The sequence below is a fragment of the Aulonocara stuartgranti genome, assembly GCF_965226115.1.
Source record: "Aulonocara stuartgranti genome assembly, chromosome: 9".
Classification (NCBI taxonomy): Eukaryota; Metazoa; Chordata; class Actinopteri; order Cichliformes; family Cichlidae; genus Aulonocara; species Aulonocara stuartgranti.
Window position 1 is genome coordinate 1,590,576 of NC_138960.1, and position 23,207 is coordinate 1,613,782.

A 23,207-nucleotide genomic window follows, 5' to 3' on the forward strand; every position below is an offset into this window, starting at 1 on the left:
ATTTTTTAGCTAATTTGTTTGGAACGCTCAAAAAGTTTAAGAAGCATGTATTAGTGACGTTCTGGTGGGTGGAGTCTTGTCGCTCCCTCAGGAAAGCTGAGTCAGCCATCTTGAATTTACCTTGATGCGGGGAAGATTTGGCCAGCCTGTGTGGATTAAGGGTCCCCAACTTCAAACCACCACAACCACCACCTTAATTTTTTCATCAGCAGCCCTGAATTTGGTAAGTCTAACGTGTTTTTTGTTTTGTTTTGTTTAAATTTATTTCGATAAACAGTCTTTTTTTTATTTTTAACTGGAAATATATTCGTACTTTGTGCACAGTGAATGTTTGTTATAAATAAATTCGAATCCAAGTAATTGTAACTTTAGAAGTTATCGAATGTGACAAATACGTAATGTTACTTCAAATTACAACGGTGTAATGTTTTGGCGTTTTTCCGTGGGGACAACATTTCCCATAATGCATTGCATTCTTGCCCGGGAAGTTGACGGTGGCAGTTCTAGCTCCATGCATTTGAACTTTCTGCCAAAAGCCGAAAACTTGTTAACCCTGCTGTCCGTTGCTACCGGTTGTCTTATTCGCCAGTAATGCACGTGCGTATTGTGAGTATACATATTTCCATAAGTGTCCGCGTTACACAGTCAGTAGTTCACGCTGTTGAGCTATGTGTATGTGTGCTAGTATGAAATGAACAACGCTAAACAACGTGAGTGTGTTATCATGACGGTAATTAGGCACATGTTTGTATTTTTTCGTAGTCTCAAATATGTGGTTGTGAGATAATCTCGAAATCCTTTTAACAGTTTAACAGTTGCAAATAACTTCTTGTTCTTCTTCTTGATTTATTGACGTCACATGCTTTTGAGTATCAATAACATCTTTATTGTGAATTTAAGTCATTCTGTATCAACCTCGGCCATTTTCACATTTAACAAAATCATTCTTGTCTTAAAATCTTTTCGGCGGGTTTGATGCCATTAGCTGTTTCCGGCTAAAGAAAGAGTATTATTTCAAACTTGTTAGCCACGCTCCTTGGTGGGGCATATCCTATCCCAGCCAATTCCAGTTTCCAACAATGGCAGCAGCTACTTAGTTTTAATATTACTTTTATTACTCTTTCTGCATCACAAAATAAACTTCTCACATATTTTCAGGCGAGAATGTATCTGTGTAAACTTCAAATATCTGCTTGGTTTATCAAGACATCACATATTTGCAAACGCGCTCCCACGTTTTCGGAGATGTCTGTTACCCTCCAGCTCGATAGTCAGATGGGAGTTCAAGGCTCACTAGAGCCGGCAAGAACAGCGGACTCCGGCACATCGTTTTCACACCCCCCGCGGTCTTTCGCTACTCAAGTTAAACATGATCTATAAGTCACTTAGATAACTATATTGTTTGGCTTTTATTAGTGTTTTATTTGTTCCTGAGTAAATCGGTTTGGCTGAGATTAAAGTTATAGTTTTCACACAGTTTTTAAACAGAAAACTGATTAAACAGAAGTGTGAGATAGTCAAGCGTTTACTCCAGTGTTCTATTATATATTAGCGAGGAAGGAGCAGATGGCTGAGTTTATTAAACTCAACTGAGACAGCTGATGACGTAAATCTGAAGGCTAGACCAGCCCATTTAACCAAGCTATTGCAGGACATCACTTGCACGGACAACGTAGACCGGGTCCTACTAGTTTTTGGGACAGACCTTTGGTGTTCGGCTTTATAACAAGTCCACAAGAATGTGGAGAACTAGTCCGAGCTAATAAGTGAAATCCAGAGCTGAATCTCATGGGTTTCAGGAGCAGAGCTGAGGATGTAAGAGGTTGCAGACTGAGGCAGAGCTGTGTGGATGTGGAATGGGTGAGAGGCCCATTGGAGGCAAATGTGGCTAATTAAGTTTTACAGTCGTACTTTTCAGATATTTATTAATGTTTTTTGTTTATTATGGCCCACTACAAGGTTAGTTTCATGTAGTTTATCAGTCCTTTTCTGCAGGGGAGCACACTCATGTCTAGTAATTATGGTTTAAACATCTGCAGTTGTGTTTCTTTAACTAAAAATATCTTTGAGGACAATTCCTACTTGTCAAATTACCTGTAAAATTCTTCTCGGGACAAATTGCATGTGCATTGAGCTTTCAATTTCAGGTGTCCAAATTGTGTTAAAAAATAAATGTTTCCACATTTAGTTTTAATTTGTTATTCAGATCTTTACCTGCTGATTAATTTATATGCCAGGAGCTCATTAAGCAGACAGAAGGTCCTATTCGAGTAGATCATGCAAAATAATTATTTTATATTGTTTCAAATCTTGAAATAGTCCACTGAATATTTACTAAAAGTATATTGACTGTGGCAAAGTTTTTGATTGTCAGTTTTAAGTTTAAAGTAATATTAGTTTTTTTCTTTTTTTTCTTTTGTTTTTGTTTTTAATGTTTGCGTTTAATTGCTGTACACCTTTCCTCTTCAGGCGTAAACTGATGGTGGGAATACCATACATTCAACAATCCCAGCAGTAAAGGTATTTTTACCTACACAATGAAAAAGCTTTGGGAATTTGTATTTTTGTAAAAGCTGTAGTAAAAGTTGTAATAACAGCTGTTAATGTAATTCACGCTATTGGATTTCTAAATTTTCAGTCTCACAAAAATAGAGATGCATGCTTTGTTTCTTCTAACTATTAGAACATTTAATTAACTTTATACTTTCTTTTGTTATATTTTACTTGAAATGAGCCATCTCATTTATTTGCACATTTCAACAGTTCTGAGGTAATCATTTGTTTTTTTTAATGGTCTATTTGATTTTGAGCGAGCTGCTATTATTAGGTATTATTTCTTTTCAGATTTATTAAGTACATCGAGATCTTTGGATGCAGTGGACTTGTAAGTATTGCACATTCTGTGCTGAAAAGAGAGGCTACCTATTTAAGCATTACCGCTTAAAACATGGGATCCATACACAGACATCACCACTTCCTTGCCTCTATAAAGACTGTCTGTACACATTTAAATCTTTTAATGCACTGAAGGTACACCTATCAATGTGGCATGCCCAAAAGGATGGAGGTAAAGGGAGGAAAATTACTTTCCTTTGCCAGCTGTGTGACTTTGTGGAGCCTTGCAATGAAGTGGACTTTTTCACCCATTTGCGAAGACATTTAAAACTGAAGCAAAAAGTCAGTTGTCCATATCAGGGCTGCAACTTTAAGAGCAATATTTATTCCACCTTCAATGCAAACAGAAGAAAAGATCACAAGCTTGAGAGTGAGATGATATTCAAATCTCAAATTGTTTCAGAGAATGTCTCAGAGGAACCTTGGACTAATAGACCTGAGGACACTGTGACTGTTGAACCCGAGGACAGTGATTCTGATGCTGCTGATACAGCATTCAGATTAACATCTTAACATCATGTAGAAGATTTGGAGAGACAGTTGGAACATAATGTAGCTGCTCTGTTCTTGAAAATGACCTCGATTTTTAACATCTCTGAAACTGCCCTGCAAGATGTTATAGAGCAGATAAACCAAATTCATTTGCTGTCACAGCCATTAATCCATTCCTCTATTCAAAGAATACTACATCAGTCTGATGACTATTTAGTGAACGAGATAGTTAAGATAGTAACTGATAATAATGCATTCCTGAAATGCACTTCTAGTAGAGGATCATTGTCAACTACCAGCAAGCGAACAGCATACATTTTAATATACCCAATTTCTCAGTAGATGTTGAGTACAGACTTAGACAGGGAGATCTCGCCTTCATGAAAGATGGGGCACGAATGACTGTATCAAGAGACAAAGCCGAATTGCCATAATTCCCATTAGCTTTATAGGATGAATTTCATTACCGTAATTGTCGGGCTATAAGCCGCTACTTTTTGCACAAGCTTTGAACCCTGCGGCTTTTAGTCAGGTGCGGCTTTTCTATAGATTTTCCATGATTTTTGTGATATCGTAAGACGATTTGTTTTGTTTGTTCCGCTGTTGTACGGCACTACGTTGCCTGGCGGAAGGATCGGGGTTCAAGAGTGGTATGTTGGTCACATGTCCATCCGCCAGGCAACATAGTGCCGTACAAGTAGCGCGAAAAACAAACTTCAAAGTAGCGCTATGCGTTCAGCGGGAGTCGTGGATGACGAGCGGCGATAAACTTGCGAAAAGCAAGTTGTGCTCAACTCCACCGGTGGATTCTGACAGCGTGGAAAAGTGTGCAAACATCCACGATCACCAACGGATTTCGAAGGGCTGGACTGCTGCATGATGAAGAGGAGGACACCGCCACGGCCCTTCAGAGGGTGTTCGACTCCGACACTGACAATGACAATGAGGATTATTCTTTGGTTTTGAAAGTGACAACGAAGGAAAGAAGCTGAGAGTGGATGACGAAGCCATCCTGAGCCTGTTCGTATCCGACACTGGAGAAGAGGACTTTGGTGGTTTTAGTGCGCAGGAAGATGGTGGTGAATGACTGACTTTTCTTCTTGTTAAAGCCGTGTCACTGCACCTGAGCCTAAAAGGTAGTCCGAATCTATTTTTCTGGTGTGCTGTAGGTTACTGTTATGTACTACATTTGTTACTCATTTATGAAGCACAGCACATGTGCAAATATGTACCCATAACTTGATTTTCAAAATATTAATAAAAGGGGTGTGTCTCCAAACAGCCATCTCTTTCCTGACAATTCGCTTTGTGCATATTCTCTTACATATGATAAGTCAATATTGAAACACCTGCGGCTTTTGGTCAGGTGCGGCTAATGTATGTACAAAACAGGATTTTCCCCTGATTTTAGCTTGTGCGGCTAATATTCAGGTGCGCTTTGTAGTCCGGGAAATACGGTACTTATTATTTTAAAGAACCTTAAGGATTTATTGATGAAAAGTATTACCTTTGTCACCAAGTGTTCTAATTGCTAGCCTCTGCTGGAAGACATTATACAATAACCAAATATTTTGCTATTTTCTCTACCCCTCCTTCCTTTCTACTTTTTAAGATATTTGCTAAGTTCTTTAGAATTACCAGCAAGAACCTAGAGGGAGACTTCTTTGAGACTTTTGACCAGCTCACCCCACGTTTTATTGAAATATTCAAGTCCAAAAAAGGAACTGCTGGGTAGAAACTGACCAAGCTATTGCAGGACATCACTGGTTTTGTGAGTATTTTCTTATTGAAATTTTACTATTTTCATTGTGGCAAAATTGTTTCTTTTTACTAATATTTTCTCTATTCTGTTATTAGACTCAAGATGTCACTGCACTGTGTTCTGTTGTCCTAAAAGGCATTCCGATCAGTAGTCATGTTTATAAATGTGTAGCTTTTGTTTAATATACTTGGTTGGATTGCCATTTATGCTTAGAAATATATACTCATATATGCTTTGAGGTATATAATCAATTGTATAATGATAGAGGTCTGATCCTTAGCAGTCTGCAAAGACTCTGTGTGCCTTCCAGAGTGTTCTGGCATGCACACACATCCTAGGGTCATGAGAAAGGTCGTACCTTCTCTTTCTGATCTATACTATGGGAGGACACCTACTCTGTATCTGTCACAAACAAGGATGCAGTGGACTCAAGAGCAGACTCAATTGCTCGAACTATGTACAATTTATTGAAAGGAAAAGGAACTTAAACAAGACTGGGTCTAACAGAAATCATTCGCAGGAACTGAGGGAGGCCCGAGGGCGGAGAAACGGACATAGAACACAGGGAGAACACGGGCGGGAATTTCTGCAAACACAGGAGAAGGGTTTTACTGAATGGGAAACAATTAAAGGGCAGAGGTGAGTGGTACTAGTGGAGAGTCTTGGGCTTACTTGAAAACACAGGCTATTAGGCGGGGAAGGGGTTGCCATGGGAGCGTTCCAGGGATGGTTGAGAGTGTGGGGAGGCTGGTCCAGGTTCCAAGGTGTCCAGGGAGGTTGAAGTACGGGCTGGAGGGCAGGCTGAGGAGAAGATGAGTGTGTGGTCCTCGGGTTCTGGGCAGACGGGAGAACGGGACGGAAACAGAACCAGCACTGCTGGTGTGTACGACGGGTGATGAATCTGGAGAATACAGGAGACGGAGGACACATTAACCCATGATCCAGGCACACAGAGTCTGAGCACAGAGGAGGCCAAGTTTACCACAGGTGGTAGCAGGACGAACTGGCGAGGAGTAGCAGGCAGTGCTGGCTTAAAAACCCTCTAGATGGAGTCCCGGAAATTGGAAGCAGGTGATGAGCTGGCCAACTCCACCCTAGGGGACGGACAACAGGAACCTGGATCACACCCGACCAGACACTCCCACAGCATATGACAGTATCTGCTTAAGTATAAGAGCCCTTTGTTTAGGTGGACCGCTGGGCTCCTAGCACCAGCTTTGGGGAGTCGTTCACAGGGTCACATCTTGACACACACACACACGCATGCCTCTTTGTTCACATGCATGCCTGTGTAAGACGTCATATGTTAATGAGACTATACATATTCATGTAACCACAATAAAGAGCAGTGCTACGGGGGAGGTAACTGAGAGTGACTGGGGTTCGAACGTCAGGAACAGCGCTTGTCACGGCTCTCTCCCTCGTGCACGAGCAACACAAAGAGCTCTGGTGACTTGTGTCTTGTTTTTGCCATTGTAGTAGAATTGTCTTGGCGTTCCAGCAATAGGTCTGTGCTAGACAAACCTATCAGCATTCATGCTTATTTTTTATACATGTACAGTACTTTTTTGGAAGCAGTGCTTCAGTGCATATTAAGTAGCAAAGATAAAATGTTTTCTTATCTTTTTTTTTTTTTTGTGTGTCCCGTTTGGATCTTTAGCCATCAGAATTGTTGTCTTAAGGCCAAGAAAGATGCCAAGCGGATTTATTTTACCAAGTGGATCATCATGGCCTTGCCATATTGGTCCATTTGATTGACCTTTATTATAATTATGAATTTATTTTATTTTCAGTTGCTACAAACAGGACAGACATGACTGGGGGATAGGACAGGGAGAAAGAATGAAAGAAAGAGAGGGAGAGAAAGAAAACCAAAGGGGAGAAGAGACGGTGAGAAGGGGGGGAAGAAATAAAAAATAAAAAAACAAAAACAAAAAAAACACCTGGGTCACCTGTGGAGAAAAAAAAAACAGAAGAGAAAGCAAACAACAAAGAGCAACATAATAAAAAAAAACAGCACCATCACAATAAACTAGCTAGCAGTAAATATCAGTAGATACTAAGTAATAAACGATATTGTGCAGCACGCAAGATAGACAGCGCACAATGTGCTTTGAGGCAGCAGCCAAGAAAGCTGTAGTCCGCGTCTGTGAATACCCGTGTGTACACCTGTGTGGATCAGCATGCTTGCATTCCAAAGGTTTCTCCATGTAACGATCTGCTAGGGAGTGTGGGGAGCCACAGCCCCGTCCTCCAGGGTATGAAGCAGGTATGGAGGAGATCAAAACTCCAGACATCCAGAGGCCCCCAGAACACAAGAGACCAAGGAAGACCAACAGAGGGGCAGCCGCGCCACTGTCCCAGTAAGAGCTGAGGAGAGTCCCAGATGAGGGCTCACTCAGCAGCCGCGGAGCAGAAGCCAGGGGGAGTTGCAGTGACGCACCCGTGAGCTCCGCCGGCAGCCAGCTGTGCCTGAGTGACCGAGCCCCAGGCCGAGAGGCCGGGGGCACCCCACCTCCGGAGTGGCCCGAGCGAGCCCCAGGCTCCAGGCCCCGATAAGCGGCCGCCAAGGAGTGAGCCGGTGTGTACCCGGACGCCCATCCCCAGACACAAAGAACCACCAACGCACCGACACCTGAGGGAGTCCGCCACTGGCAGGGGAAGTGGTGGTAGGGGGAGATAGGCCTCCAAACCTTGGAGGGCCTGAGATGTCCCCAGAGAGGTGGCGTCTGATACCCAACCTGACATATAGACACAGACATACAGGCACACACAGACACAAACATCCATTCCCACCCTCATGCTCTCATATGCACTCACTCCACACTCAACCAACGTGGAGACAGACATAAAGAGACGCTGTACACACGATCACACTCCCCAAGCGTACTCTACGAACCGGGTCTAGGTACCCTTGCCCCTGGAGGGGGGAACTGCAAATGTTTTCTTATCAAGAGCAAATGTAGTAGGTAGCAAACATGACTTGGTGCTGACAGCATGTGTGTTTTATTGCAGGATATCGAGATCAATGAGGCCCTGGCATCAGTTACAGTTGATGTGCTGAGACGATCCCCCGCAGGGTTCAAGCTCACTCTATCTCCATCCTACCTCCACTGCCATTGTCATTGAGGGAAATCTGGTCATGGACAACATTAAAGACTTCCCTCAGGCCGTTTGCCTATTATTTGGACTTACCTATGCTTTACACTTGGATTACCCAAAGTACATGGCATATACACTCAGATTTATTCAGACAGTAATGCTTGGTTTGGGAAACAAAACTCTTTCTCCAAAACTACAAAGCCTCAGAAACCGTCTAATGATTTAGATAACCCAGTGGATTACTTGTCAGACTAAAGCTAATAATAAGCGAGTAGTCGTCAGACAGGATTTGGCAATTGTTTTATTCATTATTGTATTCTTGTGATATACTTTGCAAAATTCATAGCTATTTCCTCTAAGGTGAGGTCAGGCTGGCTTTACCAGTACAGTACAGTTCAGTTGAGTACTGGTAAAGCACTTGTTCATATTTAAACCTTTAGCATGGAATGCAAAGAAGATGGCAGCATTTGTGACCACAAAAGTTGATTCCTTGGCATTTTAAAAAGAACAAAAGAAACAAAGGAGGCCAAAACAATGTGGCTAGAAAAGACTCAAATGTTCTCATGTATGCTTTTGAATTGAAGAAAATCCTTAATTTTTGTCAGCAGTCTAAGGTTTGATGTCATTTTTGATTAAGGTTAATGCTAACTGTGTAAAACAAAAACATCTTAATAGCATTTTCCATTTTGAAAGCAAATACACATAAAAATTGAAAGTTGATTACAATAATTCTTTAGCAGTACAATGCAGTCGTTTAGTACCAGGTTATCGTGGCATCTTGTTCACTTGTTGTACTTTGGTTAGTAATACTTGGGATACTGGGTTTAGTTTTTCTGATTAGTACATCTTTCTTTTCGTGTGCAAGTAATGAACATGTTCTGCGTTTCCTTTCTACATTAGAACTGGTTCTGCAGTTAAACATAAAACCACAAATGTTATTTTTTTGTTTTGATTTTTTAGCCATTTAAAAATGAGATTTTGTCTTTACATTTAGACTACATTTTCATCTGAACAATAAATAATTTGGTAGTGTAACTTGAATTACAAACTCATCAATATGAGCAACAAATTTGATTTCAAAATGCCTAGGAAATATAAGATCACATGAAAAATAATTTTGAATATTCTGAGGTTATTGTTTACATTTTAGGTGAATGAGGAAAAAAAATGTTTTAATTGGATAATCTTAAAAAAATGCTGAATTTTAACAGTTATTATGGTGAAAGTGTAATTATTTATTGCTCAGTACATATCCATAATTGAATCTTGGCTGAAATACATCTCGGCACTTGAAAATAAAAGTTCTGCCTTTAACTAAGTCTGGTGAGTGTTTAAGTGATTTGCTAGAATTCTTTCCCTGTGTGCGGTAAACCTGTAATTGTCACGGCGAGTGAGATGAGCCGTGTGGAAAATAAAGGAGGATCCAAACGCAGGCACTTGTAAAGGTGTGATGGTGGTTTATTAAACACAAAATAAAAATGGACAAAAGGCGAACCGAACAAGGACTAAACTAGACTGGGAACAAACTGACTACAGAACACGAACCTGAACATGAACATGAATGAAAAATCAAGTTCTTTTAAGTACTACATACTCGCATTGAATAAGTTGGCCTAACTTTATTATCTTAAGTAATATTTTACTTAGTTTTTTTAGGCAACGAGTTTACATAGTTTTTTTGAGTTCTGGGAACTATTGAAGTTGTACAGTGTACTCAAAATGAACAAGTTGCCCTAACTTGGTCATCTTAAGTAAACATGATCCAATTTTTTCAAAAATGACCACACGGGTAGTTTTTCTTCAAAATCTTTAAAATGCAAAGTTGTAATATATTCATATTCCAGGTATTCCTCATAAAACATGTTTGTAACATGAGTCCATTTGAATTTTTATTTATTTTTTCATTAAATAAAAAAAATGCAGTTTTTGTATCACTACCCCACTCTTCCACAAGTGGGGTCAAAAATGACCCCAAGCAGTTTCTATGGAATCTTCTATGAAAATTTCATTCTTAGCAGCTCTGACTGACCCACTTACACTTCTGAAGGATCAAGAATTAATTTTTACACAGTAACGTACATGATTTATAGTCAGGTCTGCACATAAGTGGTCCGCAGTTGTGCATTCGCCGTCAAAATAAAAGTATCCCCGGAAATTCAGAGAATACGCACCTCTTTTGTGGTGGAGGAACACCAAAGTAATTGCTTACGGAGCTTGCTTATTCGACATCTTTAAGAGTTCTGAACAAATGTCTGTCCTCCTCCAGAACATCTAATGTACGCAAACGAGCGTTCCAACTTCTTATCTGGTATGTGTCTTTTATTTTGACAGCAAATGCGCAACTGCGGACCATTTATGGGTAGCCCTGTTTATAGTTTCCTGTGCATTTCAAACATTGTCCTTTCTGATGTTTTTTTTTTTTTAATATTTAAAGTAACATGGCTGCTATGAGGCCAGCTAGGATCCCTGTGGACCTTGCCCTACAAATGATCCAGGACGGATGGGATGAAGAGCCCATTGGAGGCTTTGACTCAGAATCTGACATCGCAGATATAGAGGACCCAGACTATTGCCCCCCCCCACTGAACAAGGCCAGTCAGATACAGAAGAGTCCTCTGAAGAGGAAATTGATATTTAGTCTAACAGAATGAGCCCCTCTTACTGCTCTAGCCACAATATTCTGAATTAGTCGACCAGGGCTTGCAGGACTTTAGTACTGTCTCCCCAATAGATGTATGGAAGATGTTCATGTCTGATAATATAATAGAAGAGGTGCTGACATGCACAAACATGGAGGCACGAAGAGTAGCCACAGACAGGGGAAAAGAGTGGAAAAATGTAATCAAACAAAACCTCATGGCCGTCATTTGATTGACCATTTTTGCAGGAAGTGAGAAGAACTGGGATGTACCAGTCGGTGTGTTTTTTGGGAGTCCTCTGCATAACCCATTGTACAAGGCCACTATGTCAGTTCAAAGATTTAAAGATATTTGCCATTTCTTGCACTTTGATGACAAGAGGACCAGAGCCTACCAACTGAAATCAAACCACATGGCAGCTTTCTGCTACATATGGGGCCTGTTCCTGGTCAACTGCAGGCAGAAATTCATCCTCAGTGATTGTGTTACAGTGGATGAACAACTTGTGCCTTTCAAAGGGAAGGTCCAGCTTCTGCAGTATATGCAGAGCAAGCACACAAAAGTGATACAAGTGATACAAAAACTGCAATTTCTTAAAATTAATGAAAAAATAAATAAAAATGCAAAGTGCCTCATGTCACAAACATGTTTTATGAGGAATACCTCAAATATGAGAATGTTACAACTCTTTGTTTTAAAGATTTTGAAGAATAACAACCGAGTTTATAGCAAAATGCATTGTTTCTATTTGGGGTAATTTTTGACCCCACTCGTGGAAGAGTGTAGGTATTGGTAGGTTGTGCATTCAAGGGTCAAGTAAACTTGATCCAATTTTTTTGAGTTATGGGAACAAATGAAGTTTTACAGTGTACTCAAAATGAATAAGTTGCCCTAACTTGGTCATCTTAAGTAATCTTGACCCAATTTTTTTGAGTTATGGGAACAAATGAGGTTGTATAGAGTACTCAAAATAAATAAGTTGTCCTAATTTAGTCATTTTTAGCTAAGCTTTACTCAATTTTTTTGAGGCAACGAGTTTACATAGTTCTTTTGAGTTCTGGGAACTAATTAGATTTTACAGTGTGGGGGAAAACATCAGACGCAGCTGTCGGGACACTCTACTCAGCAGGCATACACTAGCTGCACTAAACTCTACTAGAAAAAACTAACATGGAGTCTCACACAGCAATCCAGTGTCGAGGAGCTCTCAGCCACACTGCTTTGTAGCTCCCCCGACAATCCTGATCAGCTGCAGGTGTGTGATCCTCTCCCTCAGGTGTGGCCAGCCTCCAGTCTGAACACACCCACCAGGCCTGATGATACCTGTAGACCGGGGCGCTGTACACCCCCCCCCACCACCACCACACACACACACACGCAAACCAGGAAGACGAGGGACAGCAGCACCAAAAATACACATGTCGATAACATATTCATTAACCCTGGGTCCCTCAGACCCAGGTCCATGACAATCTCATCCAACGTGTATCAGATGCTTTCTCTTTTCTCACATCTATTGCCTCATTTTTTACAGACTAAAACTTAAAGTAATGTAAGTACGTCTACGCTTTACATGCTGCATGGTTGTACTCTCTCCTGCACTCCATATTATCCATTGTTGATCTACACACATCTGATGCTGCCACGGGCATCATGTTATGTCATTGTCATGAGACACTCTCACAAACAAAATCAAAGCAGTTTAGTAACGCAGTAACACAGCGTGCTTAAAGGAAAGTAACAGTAATCTAATTACTTTTTTGTAATAGGGATCCCTTACTTTACTCATTACTTAAAAAAAGTAATAGGATTATAGTAATGCCCATCTCTGGTGGTTGACTAATGTGCATGTGTAGTCCTCTTGTCATGTTTACTACTTCTGATTGAAACGTGATGTTTGGTTGGAGCAGAGTATCTGATATCTTTGACTTTCTTGCTGCTGAGAAAGTAAATGCACTTGTTTGTGTTTAGTCATAATTCATGACACATCATTGGTTTTGCTGATTGCCTTTGCAAGCACTGCCAGGTATCTTTCGCATCTGGCTTGTCTGGTTTCCATGCTGTCCAGCCTCAAACTGTGTTACATCAGTACTCTTCTTCCCTTCCTTTTTCTAGAAAAGTACAGCACCGACAGTGCCGACTTTTTCAGAAACATCAGTGCTGAAAAATGGTTGTGTGTAATTAGGAGAAGAGAGAGAGGCTTCTTGAAGGCTGTTTCTCCCTCTTGGGCCCATGTCAAGGTTGTGGTGAGATTGAGCCTGTCACTTGGTGTCACGGCTAGCCGGGGCAAGCTGTGTGGTGATGCAAGCATGGCTCAAGATGTGAGTGAGCTTTATTTAAACGGTGGAAAGACAAACAGAAATGGTGATGGAATGAGCAGAACCGAAAGATAACCTATACTGGAAAAAACTAACAAAACTGACCTGAAACCTTATACGGAGATGCAGGGAGGCTGCTCGTTCAACACGGATGAACCAGCGACGAGCACAAGAGACACACACTATAAATACACACAGAGGGAGACATAGCTGAACCTAATTGACATCACAAGACAGGGTGGGTGCAAAACTGAACACACCGACATCAGACATAGACCTTCAAAGTAAAACAGGAAATACACAGACTGGACTCAGAGACATGGTACAGACAGAGACAGAGAACAGAGGGAACACACGGGCAAAAACTAAACAGAGGGAGGACATAATCCAAACCCTAAGAACTAAAAAGTCTAAACCCCAGTACATAATCACAATAAACTAGAACACAGGATCATAATAATAATAAGAAACACAAACCGCTGGGTCAAAAGACCCAGGACCATGATGCATGGTTCCTGCTGTAGCCTTTCAGGTCCAAGAAGGCCAGCATTGAATCCACAGTCACAGGTTTGCTGTATCTTAGGACACACACTGACAGTTTCTTGGGCGGAAACACCAAGAAACACCACCAGTCTCCAGCATAGTTGTACCCTTTGTCATTTGACCTTGTTTCCTTCTGATAGGTTTGTAGCTTGTACCTATCTGCTGGAACGTTGAAGACAATATAATTACACACAAGCAAAACACAAGTAGGCAAGCTTCTTCATGTTACTCGTGCACGGGAGAGAACCGGACAACCGCTTGACTCCAGTTGGTCTCGTCCGTCCCTTCCATACCACTGTCCTTTTATTGAGGTTACATGAATATGCATAGGTTCATTAACATATGACGTCCACATACACACAAAGAGTACCTTGCCTGTGTATGTGGGTGTGTGTATGTGTGTGTATGTGGGCGTGTGTGTGTGTGTGTGTGTGTGTGTGTGTGTGTGTGTGTGTGTGTGTGTGTGTGTACTGCTGATCAAAGGGTCATAAAAGCACACAAGCAAACATCCTTGGTCAGGAAGAGGGTAGACTAGACCCCCCCGGTAAGGAAGTCCAGCAGGTCATCTAAACAGAAAAGCACTCAGACTAGAACAGACATAGCTACGTTAATCCCACCATAAATCAGCAAGGGAAGATACGATCTCTCCTCTCTTCATGCTACACAGAGTTGTTACAGACCTCTTAGGATGAGACATTCTTTCAATCTACAAATGATTATATACTTCTAAGCATATGTGAGTAAATGTTTCTAAGCATAAATGACAATCAACAATACAAACTCTAACATTCCCCCGTTTTTTGGCCTTTATGCTAGAAAAGTTCCCAATTATGAATACCTCATGTCTGACAGTTTTAATGCAAACATTGTTATATTCAGCATATGTCAAATCACCCTAAAGTACTGTAAAGATACACAGTTTAACAAATGTATTAGCAGTTATCCCATTCATTTAGCTCATCTCATGGCAAACTGCATCCTACAAGCAAACAAAGAAATTGTTCATTTAATAGTGAAAACAAGAAAGTAACATTTTCAAACACATCTCAGCTTCGTGATGCTTCCTCCAGGTGTGCAAATCACATGTCTCTCTGCAGAGTGGTTTGAGTTCTGCAGGGCGTCATAAATGTCTCTTCCAGTTGTTTCCATCATTGTCCATAGGACCAGAGTCCAAATGTATGTAGAATAACCGTTCAAACATACCAGTTGGTTTTGTTGTTTGTCAACATGGGTCTCAGCTATTTCCAAAGCTGCAGACCTCTCAGCACTCTAGTTTTATGGCCTCCACCAACCCCCATCCCCTCATTCAAGCCTTCGTCCTGTGAGGGGGATATTTATGACTCCTTAATTGTCCACGCTCTGCAGAAAACACCTCCGTGGAAAGGGTGCAGGGTTGTCTTACTGCTGTTATGATCCCAGCAGTTCATAGGAAACTGCTATCATCACCACCATAGCTTCTGGTTCCTGTGCTTTCACAGAATCACGATGTCATCCTCGAACTCCTTCTGTGCTGTCGATGGAGCTTGGCACGCTCCCCACATTCATCGAGTTTTCATATTCCAACGCTGCTGAAGGTTTAAGGCAGAGCACGTCGTACACCTTAGTTGTCTTCCTCAGCGTCAATATTGAATCTTTCATTTTACTTAAAATCTCCTGGAAGCTCAGTAGCACAGCTCTTTGTGTCATATCTGCTGTGCTGAAGATGATCTCTGATCCTCCTGAAGTCTCTCTCCTGGTCTCAGCTCCCATCCTGTGGACGATCCTCTCCTCTATTTTGCAGGCAGTTTCATGGTCCTTGCTGTGACTCCAAGGTCTGATCTCATGATGGGCCTCAACCAGCTTGATCTTTGACCTCAACCACTGCCTGGGCTCAGCTATGCCTGGAATGTTTCTGCTTCTCACTGCTGCACCTATATTTCAGAAAGACTTCTATTTGGAGAGCATGTCAACAACCATCAAACCACATTCTTTAGTTCAGTGAACTTCACTTATAGGCCATCAAAGCCTCATCTGAACATGGGTGCACCACTTGCATAGATTTAATACTTGTAAATAAACGGCTAATCACACAAATCACTGCAACACTAATAGTAAACATTGTTTAATGTTACTTCTGGACCCCACCTCTTGACGCATGGACACCCTCATGCGTCAACTCACCAAACCTGGATCCCTGCCTTAAAAACTGGCTCCACTAGGAGCCTGCATACACAAAATCTGGAAATAAAAGCAAACTTCACACGTACAAACAATTATATCAAAAGAGTAATAAGCATTCAGCACGGGCAAGAAAAGTGTCATGTGCAGGTTTCCTCAAATCAGGAAACTACAATTATTTCCCTAATTTGCCTCAGACATGGATCATCCCATGTGCTCAGTTAACATTAATGTAATCGGTGACTTCTCTTAAGCAAAGTCACTCCACTCATATAGTATTATTATTATGGGTTCAAAGTGGCCAGCTAAGAGCCCATATTCAACTTGTCCATAAACACCGTAATCTCTTATTTGTTTTACTCATGTCACTTGTCCGTTTCAGCTGAATCTTCCACGTGCAGTCCCAGAAAAAACAAACATAAGCAATACACATTGACTGTGGTCAGACGGAGGTCAGACACAGGTCAACAAGTTCCAGAGGTGCCATAAAACACCATAAAAATCCATTGCTGTGGAAAATATGTTATTCATATCATCAAAGTAACCGTCACATTTTCCCAAAACACAATGTAACAGCATCACCACTCATAACCTGTAAACACAGTTTTCCTCACACATAAACCCAAAAATCCTGTAGTAGGAAAAACATCAACCAGTTGTCCTGGTATAAATCATGTGATCAAACCACATGAAGAACTATAATGCTGTAGAAAAGAAAATGCAAATGTTAGCGCTGCGCAGGTGTGTACACCTTCTCACAGTAATTTCTGTGAGCAACACAAGCCCATGAATAATACACCTCTGATAGATTCACAAACATAAAAATGGCATTTAAAAGGTTAAACCCTCACGCAACCCCAGATGTTGCTGTCATCTTTCTGCTCCTGTAACAGAGACACACACAGAGATACATCCACCCCTTTGTCAGGTGGGGGTTGACTTCACACAATGGTGTTAAGTCAGTCAGTCTTGTCAGCTTTTACCAGTCAGTCAGCTTTCTTTCCTTTTACTCACGCATTCATACATTCATTCATTCTTTCTTTCTTTGCTGATAGTGGAATCGATTGTCGCATTTAGTTTCCACTCTCAGCAAAATGATGTCATTCCAAAAAGAAAAAGAAGAACTTTAGATAGGATTACATCGCTGAATCCTTTTTTTAGGCTGGGACACTCATAATAAGTAGCTTTCTCCAAAGCCCATTTTAATGTGGAGAAAACTCACTTGACACAATTTTCTCGACGACGTGTAGCACTTTTAATTCCCGACGTGCAGATCTGCTTAAAGAAAAGAAATAGACAAACAAAATCAGTGCCTGTTCAAAAGATAAAAATGAAAAATATCAAACCAAACTCTCAGTGCACTGTGAAAGTATCAAAATAAAAAGGCCTTGTTAAGTCATGACACAAACTCCTCATCTCAGGTAAATCATACCATTAGCATGGTTCATCATACCATCATACTAATCGGCAGGCTCAACTTCACAACAGAAGAAAAATCATCAGCTAGATTCACTCCAAATCAATCATCAGCTGCACAACACACACATAAGCCTAATGTGTCTTATTAGCTATGAGTTTAATCATCAGGTCTGTGCTCTTCACTCATCTAAATCACAGATCTATTTTATTCAATTTTCCTTTTTCCCTTCATCATAAAACATGTGACATGCTGTCATGCACTTCACAAAAGACGTTTGTTCTGACGTATTCAGAGTTGTATATCTAGATACAGAATTCACTCGCACATCAAAGCAGGAAACTCAGTGTTTTAAAGTCTCCACTCAACACACAACAAACTACAACACATCTCATTCACTCGTACTAGAATTCAATCACCTTTCATTAATCTAAAACCGATCAACTAATTTGCATATCAGCTATTAACCCACTAAGTTGACAGGACGACAGAAAAGCATGTTCAAAATAGTATCACAAAAGACAATTCCCCTCATACAGTAAATTACTTATGCTGCATTAATCAAGCAGGAAGCTTCTCCCAATTTACCATTTTAACAACTAAATTTATTGTCTGATCACTGATTGGTCAAACCAGGATTTTTTTTTTTTTTCAAAAGTTAAATTGTTGTCCTGCAACCTAGAGAGTCAATTTTTTGCATTGTATAAATTCAGTATTTAATAACAAGTGTCTGCTAAATTGACACTATTTTAACACTGATGAAAGATAACAAGCTAATTTTCATTGCATGTCTGTGGAGCTGCATATCCAGCAGAGCATGTAATGTGCTATGAGTTTCACTGGTCTTTGCATCACACGAGGTGACTTGGACAAGATGATAAACAGACTCATACACTTAAAATGTTGTCTAATCTTCATGAGCTCTCTTGTGTTTGGAGTGTTAGTATGGTTAATGCATGTTCTGCTTTTGTGTGTGATTTTGTATGTTTCTATTTTCGCAGTGTTTAAAACTCCGTCTCAATTTTCCACTTAAGCAGTCAGTTTTCTTTTCCCCAGGTTTGCTAACCCAAATTTTGATTTCCCACATTTAATAACAGCATTCCTCTGTGTTTCCACTTACTCTCACTCTGTTGTCCTCTCACTCTGTTGTCCTCTCCCACTTTCAACAGTCCACAGCCGGCAGTTCTCCTTCAGCTTTGTCCTGTGTTCCACTGTCTCTTCTTGCCATCTTACTCCACAGGTGGCAAATGTCAAACTCCAACAGTCCCCTCAGTTCTCCTTAAAAGTTTTCTTCACATGCATAGTGAAGTTGCAGCTTGTTGTAAAACACAGTGCCATTCATCCGATCAGTCAGGATGATGGGTTTGCTCTTCTTCTTCTCTGATGCTGTTTGTCCACATTGCTGCTGCTCGCTGAGACTTTTTGCTCAGGACTTGCTGCTGTCTCTTTATCTGCCATGTTATTGCTTTGGAGCTGCATTCTTCAGGGAGGAGTGAGCTTGCTTGTGAGTTTGAGAGACACATACACATTGCGCTGTAAATAAGTCAGCCAGAACTTGGCCTGCATGTTTCCAATGATGTTTAACTATAAATTTCTTCCGTCCGACCGCTGCATGTGGAAAATTGATACAGGTCTGCTTTTCACCTGAAAGTGACAAACTAAGACATGTTCATTATCATCATCACTGCTTAATCAACACACATCTCTCTCTCTCTCTGTGTTTTTGTGAACAATCCTTTCTTAAAAGCAGAAAACGACATTGTAGTTGTTTTTCGGCTGATCAACACAAAACCTTTCTGCTATGATTATTTTTCTTCGTCTACAATGTAACTTGTCTCTTTTTCACTCTTTTTATTTTATTTTATTTTATTTCTTTACAACAGCTTGTGATCCGCAAAATCACCGCTCTCACTCACAGTCAAAGGCAATTACTTTTGCACAGTGCACAAAAACACTGTGATGTCAGACACATTCACACTCACTTTGTCATCTGCATAAATAAATCATATGGCTGGAGATATGTGCCATGGTGATCCATAGGCATGATCACACGTTTATTTAATTATTTTCAACCCAACAAAACAAATAAACAAAAACATGATGCTGATGCTATGAACTCTCCACACACATGAGTCAAGATGCAGGAAAACTGCTCATGGAGACGCTGAACACTCCAGTTATCACAGTTATCATAACTCTGTTTCCCTCTCTTTGAGTAGTTCTCAGACAGCTCTCGATCTGATAATGTGTAGCCTGCTCATCAGCTCAGAGAAGAAAAAAAAAAACTGCAACGCAACATCACACAGTAGTTGCATTCTTTGCCCACAGCGGCAAAGTCTTACACTTTCATATTCAATACAGCTTCTCCATCATGTACTTCAGCATATTAGTTGTTTTCACAGATGTGCTGCATATCTCAACAATGGCTCATAATAAGACGACAGTCTTTCACACAGGTCAAGTGCCTCTATGCACTTCATTAGTTTAAATATTTACCTATATCACTTCACCCCACATGTCATTGTACTGAATTTAAGCAACCACAAGCTTAATGTAGGTGACTTTTAACAACTATCCACCTCAATTACATCCATGGTCTGGCACACAAGCTAAAGAGTTAACACTGTGTCAGCACGGGGTGGGGGAAAGCCACCCTCCAGAGCATAGCTGCTGATGTGGGCTGGCCTTTTCCACACACTCCTGGCTGCTTAGGAAACCCATGATAACAACAACAGCTGCTGACGTCACACACCACACGGTCTGCTCCGCACACACAACAACAACGAGGACAAAAATAACAATAACACAAAATAGGCCTACTCCGGACTCACACCGGACCGCTCGGGACCCTGACCCAGCTGTGGGACGCTCACCCACTCGCGCGACAAAACCCCAATGAAGGGACGCTCGGGACACACACCCAGGGCGATTTCAAAACCGGACACACACCGGACGCTTGGGCCCTTGGGCGATTTAACCAAAACTTCTTTTTCGGGACACTAACCCAGTTATCGCTCCACAAAGCAGCGAACTTCTCAACGCCTCACAAAATGGCGGAGACTGCACAACGACACGGTTATAGAGTCGGCCTCTTTAAACTTACTTGGCATTGCTTAGCGTGTAATATCAGCCTCGAATCCCGCCGATCGCCATTCATCGAGGAGAAAGACGGACTGCGAATCCACAGGAACTTCCTGGCTGACGTCAGTCTTTCGGCGTGTCCCTCCCCCCCTCGGTGAATGCGATCCCAGGGAACCGGCACCGAAGGACCAATTAATGATAGGTTTGTAGCTTGTACCTATCTGCTGGAACGTTGAAGACAATATAATTACACACAAGCAAAACACAAGTAGGCAAGCTTCTTCATGTTACTCGTGCACGGGAGAGAACCGGACAACCGCTTGACTCCAGTTGGTCTCGTCCGTCCCTTCCATACCACTGTCCTTTTATTGAGGTTACATGAATATGCATAGGTTCATTAACATATGACGTCCACATACACACAAAGAGTACTTTGCCTGTGTATGTGGGTGTGTGTATGTGTGTGTATGTGGGCGTGTGTGTGTGTGTGTGTGTACTGCTGATCAAAGGGTCATAAAAGCACACAAGCAAACATCCTTGGTCAGGAAGAGGGTAGACTAGACCCCCCCGGTAAGGAAGTCCAGCAGGTCATCTAAACAGAAAAGCACTCAGACTAGAACAGACATAGCTACGTTAATCCCACCATAAATCAGCAAGGGAAGATACGATCTCTCCTCTCTTCATGCTACACAGAGTTGTTACAGACCTCTTAGGATGAGACATTCTTTCAATCTACAAATGATTATATACTTCTAAGCATATGTGAGTAAATGTTTCTAAGCATAAATGACAATCAACAATACAAACTCTAACACCTTCCTTTGCCAATAAGTACAACAATGCGTCTGTTGCCTCCAAACAAGTTTCTGCCATTGGCGCTGCCAGCAGGATGTCATGCACATATTGGAGGAGTCTAACCAATCTGATGATGTGGAAGATGTCTGCCCAGCCCAGTCTCATGGCAAAGCATATAATAGACTCACTTGCCTTGCAAGCACTCAAGCTGTTATAGTGCCGAGCATGTGCATGTCCCGGTACACAACTGTCATAACCCCTGCTGATTGTCACCTCTCGGAGGTTGAAACCTACAGGGTGGTGGCCCTTCTTAAGTACTCAGCATCCCTTAGTCGTCTTTCATTTTCAGTTGGGTATTCCTTCCTTAGTACCTCCCAGAGGCGGTTCCAGTACAGGATAAATGGTGTTGCGTCTCCTTTCGTGACCCAGTGCTGGCTGGGTATTTTCTATGTATTAGTATTTTCTATGCGGTATCTCTCCCCTCCAACTTACTCAGCAGGGCCCTCAGGTCTCACACTCCTAGGGTGTCCACCATCGTTGGGGGTGGTAACTCTAGGGTGGTAATTCCATCTGAGGCTCCTCCTACCAGTGGGGACAGTTTGGAAAGGAGGCCCTCCATGTCTCTGTGGGTGAATGGAGAATACACCGGGCCTCCACCATAGCAGGAGGTGTTGATTCCCCGTAAGTTCAGCCATGGCCTGCTTCAGTTCAGTCACCTGCTGGGCAGAGTGACTTACCAGCTTACCAGCATGGTGTCTGTCATCTCTGCCACTTCCCTCTTGAATTCAACATTCGCCTTATGACCCGAGGCCTCATCTAGGTCCAGGAATCCACTGTCCACTTGAAACTGTGGAGCTTGTTCAATTACCTGAACTGGACCTGAAGGGACTGATTCTTATATAGCACGTTTCTACTCTTGTGGAGCACTCAAAGCGCTTTATACAGTTTGGAGAATTGGAACAAGCGCATATAGAATCAAACTATTGCAAAAATTTATAACAAATTAAACAGAAATTGATAAAGCTGTATCTAGGCTGAAGAGAAGCAAAGTGCCAGGAGGAGATGGATTTCCTGCAGAATGGCTTAAGTGATATAAGGACCTTGTGTCATTAACACTGTTAAAATGTTTTAATTATCTTGGAGGAAGGAGAGACACCAGTATCCTAGAAACAAGCTACTATATCTGTGATTCCAAAGGAAGGAAAGGACAGATTAGAGCGCAGCTCATATAGACCTATTTCTGTTTTAAATATAGATTACAGAATATTTACTTCAATCATTGCAAAAAGTCTAGAAAACAATATTCCTGACTTGATCGACAATGACCAAACAGGTTTTATAGACAAACACAGGACAATGGGAGAAGAGCACAATACCTAATAAATACTGTGAGTCAAAATCAGTTTAAATCAGTTGCTTTGAGTTTGGATGCAGAGAAAGCCTTTGATTAGGTGTAGTGGGAATTTCTTTATATAGTACTAAAATGATTTGGATTCAAAGAGCAGATTTGTTTGAAATCGCTGTACAGTCGTCAAACTGCCCAGATTAAAATTAATGGAAATCTTAGTAGGACTATTATGTTGGAGAGAGGATGTTTCCAGGGGTGTCCCGTAAGCCCTACTTTGTTTGCACTCTTTATAGAGCCCCTGGCTCAATGGATTAGGGAAGACAACCCACATAGCAAAATTGGTATGGCCTGGATCTGGCCCACACAATGTGCAACACCGCAGGAGAAATGCCAGCACAGGCATCCAGTATCCATAGTTTCAGGTGCTGCACATCTCATATCTTCACACCGTAGACAATTGCCTTCAGATGACCCCAAAGATAAAAGTCTAAGGGAGTCAGATCGGGAGACTTTGGGGGCCATTCAACTGGCCCACGACGACCAATCCACTTTCCAGGAAACTGATCATCTAGGAATGCTCGGACCTGGCACCCATAATGTGGTGGTGCACCATCTTGCTGGAAAAACTCAGGGAACGTGCCAGCTTCAGTGCATAAAG

General features: G+C 41.5%; 2 long non-coding RNA genes across 2 annotated transcripts in view; both read left to right on the top strand.

The window, feature by feature from the left end:
* LOC309713905 overlaps nt 1-23,207 on the top strand; it is a 102,508-nt gene that overhangs the window by 23,942 nt on the left and 55,359 nt on the right. The gene's annotated exons all lie outside the window — the stretch shown is intronic.
* LOC309713912 lies at nt 157-8,416 on the top strand. The gene is made up of 4 exons (XR_014278737.1): nt 157-223; nt 2,470-2,520; nt 5,000-5,158; nt 8,165-8,416. It is a non-coding gene; the product is annotated as an uncharacterized lncRNA (long non-coding RNA).